Below are 3,326 nucleotides of genomic sequence, written 5' to 3'. Positions count from 1 at the left end.
TTTTATTAGTGATTGCTCTAGAAATTATAGAGCCTTAACTTTGCACAGCCTTTCTAGAGTTATTGTATGACTTTGTACAAAATGTAAAAATTCTGCAGTTATAGAGGTCTATTTACTCCCCTCCATGCTTTTGTTCTAGTTGATATATGTATTCGATCTATAAGCCCTTATTATTATAATAAACCTTGTAAATTTTGCTTTAAATATTACTGTGCATTTTAAAAGAACTAAGGAGCTAAGAGAAAAAAATACTTTTATATTTACTCACATATTTGCTATTTTCAATGCTCTTTGTTCCTTCTTGGAAATCCTAGTTTCTGTCTGGTACCATTTTCCTCTGGTCCCAAGAAATTCCTTTATTGTTCCTTGGAGTGGCGAAGCTGGTGACAAATTATCTTGTTTAGTTTTGTTTTAAACTTTAAACTATATTTTTCCTTTATTCTTGAATATTTTTCTTGGATATAGAATTCCAAGCTTTGTGTTGTTTCCTTTGAGTACTCTAATGTTGTTCCACTGCCTTCTGGCCCTTGTAATTTATGATTCAAATCATCAGAAACTTGAATCATCTTTCTCTTGTAATGAGCTACTTTTCTTTTGCTACCTTTATCCTTGGTTTCTAGCAGTATCACTATAATGTGCCTAGGTAGAGTTTTCTTCACATTTATCTTGAGTGTGGTTCACTGAATTTATTTAGTCTGTTAACTTATGTTTTCAATCAAACTTTTAAAAATTTTATTTATTATGTATTTAAATATTTTTCCTGCCCCATTCTCTTCCTTTTTGCTGGGACTCCCAAGATATGCTTGTTTAATATTTTAATATTGTCCCATAGATCCCTAGGATTCTGTTAATTTTTTGCATTTTTTTCTATTCTTCACTTTGGATAATATTTATCTATTTATATTTATATTTATCAATTGATTTTTCATTGTCATCATCATTCTGCTATGAATTTTTAATTTTAATTTAAGGTTTTATTTCTGCAAGTAAATTTTAATACTAGGTATTGTTGTTTGGGGTTCTAGACTTTCCACTGGTTCTTTTTAAAGTTTCTATTACTCTGTTGAGATTTCTTATTTTTTCCTTTACTGGGAACACACATTCCTTTATTTTGTTGAGCATAATTACCATAGATGCTTTAAAATCCTTGTCTGCTATTCGATCTTTGGATAATACTGGGGTTTTTCTCTATTGATTGTCTTTTCTCCTGAAACTGAGTCACATTTTTCTCACTCTTCATATGTCAAGTATTCTTAGGTTTCATCTTGTACGTTGTGAAATGTTGTATAGGTTCTGAATTTTGTTATATTCTTCCAAGAGTTTTAATGTTTTTTGTTTGTTTGTTTTTGGAGGCATTTTACCTGATTGGACTTAAGGTGCAAACCATGTCTTTTGATAGGCACATTATATTGATACTGCTAGAAACCAAAGATAAAGGTAGCAAAAGAAAAGTAGCTTATTACAAGAGAATGATGATTCAAGTTTCTGATGATTTGAATCATAAATTATGAAGGCCAGAAAGCAGTGAAACAACATTAGAGTACTCAAAGGAAACAACACAAAACTTGGTGCAAACTGTGTCTTTTGATTGGCAGCTCAAATCTGCCAATATGGGCTGTTCAAGTCTGCCCCATGTGTGCAGAGAATTGGGCATAATTTATATCCAGAATTTGGGGGCTCCACCACTCAGATTGTCTCCTTTCTAGATTCCCCACTCATTTTCCAGTGTCTGTAGTTTTTCTAAACTCTATCATTTGGTTCTTCGACTCACAAAAGCTGTTTTTTTTTTTTTTTTCTATTAGAGTTTTAGTCTTGTAGCACTGATCTCAGGCTAAAAGATATAAAAATAAACATTTTTTGATGTTTCCTTCTTCAAAGTTTTAACTCTCCATCAGAGTATATCAGCTTTTGTTCACTATCCAGTGCCTTGTGAGATCAGTATGTGTGTGTTGTTAGTTTTTTTGAGTTTATCATTGTTTAGACAAAACTTCCTTGCTTCCTTGGTCAACCTGGAAGCAGAAGCCTTCACTCTTTAATTTTGCATTTTTGAATTAGAATGTGGTAGAGTATCTTCTTACATATTTATTTATAACTGTATTATTTTTAAAAATGAACTCTCTGTTCACATCCTTTGGCTATTTTTCCATCACTTTTTCTCTCTTTTTCTTTTGATTCGTAGGAGCTCTTGTTAAGAATATTACCTCTGTCTGTTACACTTGTCACAGTTATTTTTCTGGATTATTTTCTTTGTTTCTTGCCCATGAGGAAGTTTAAATTTCGTGTGCAAATTGATCTATCGTGGCTTTGGGATTTGGGGGCCATGCTTACAAATTTCTTCTTCATTAAAGAAATATAATACACTAATATATTTATAGATACTTTTACATATTTTAACACTCAACTATTTGATCTATTAGTAATTTATTTTAGTATAAGGACTTAGGAGGTAAACCAGCTTGTTTTTCTAAATATGTTACTAACTGTACCAATGTGACTTAGATAATTCATCTTTCCTCACTGGTTTTGCAATGTTAACTATATCACTTATTAATTTCTTGAATTTTTTTGATCTTTTTAATACACTCTGTTCTGTTTATTCCTAGAGTAGTATAAAAAGTAAATTAGCATTACAATATGTTTACATGCTCTCAATACTACCAGACTTCATAATTTTGCTTTTTCATTTCTAAATATTTAACTTAAATCATCCCTTGATTTGCTGGATTTCATCATGAAATAGTTCTTTCTGTAAGACCTCGTGGATGAATTTGTCTTGGGTTCTTACATATTTGAGAATGTCTGTTTTCTGCCTCTTCTATATGAATGACATATGCGTTCCGTTCAAAGTTGTTAGATCATAGACATAAACATCCCTCCATTGTGTTCTGACATTGCATATTGCAGGTCAATATGGAGAAGTCTGGGGAGGTACAAACTGGAGCCACATAGACTGGGATGAGATCTCAACTTCATCACACACCAGCTCTGTGACCTTGGACAACTAACCTGGTATTTTACCGACTGATAGGGCTGTTGTAAGGGCTAAAGTGTTTAATTCAGTACATGGTACGTAGTACCTAATAAACCTTAGAGAAAGATAACACTGATTATTACTTTAGTACAGAGCGATAATACTTATCTTGCATACTTTTGGTGTTATCTATGGAATATACAGGCCTACCAATACTATATTTATTTCTCTTTTTGGGTTATCCTAGAAAGTTACAAAATAGGTGATTTGTGGTAGTTGTTATTACCCACGGATAAAGAACTATCCCCATCTGCTGGTCATACTCAGGAATTAAAAATGAGAAGCTGTCCAAATG

The sequence above is a fragment of the Pteropus vampyrus genome, unplaced genomic scaffold (genome assembly GCF_000151845.1).
Source record: "Pteropus vampyrus isolate Shadow unplaced genomic scaffold, Pvam_2.0 Scaffold12, whole genome shotgun sequence".
NCBI lineage: Eukaryota > Metazoa > Chordata > Mammalia > Chiroptera > Pteropodidae > Pteropus > Pteropus vampyrus.
Note: the sequence above shows the minus strand (reverse complement) of the source record.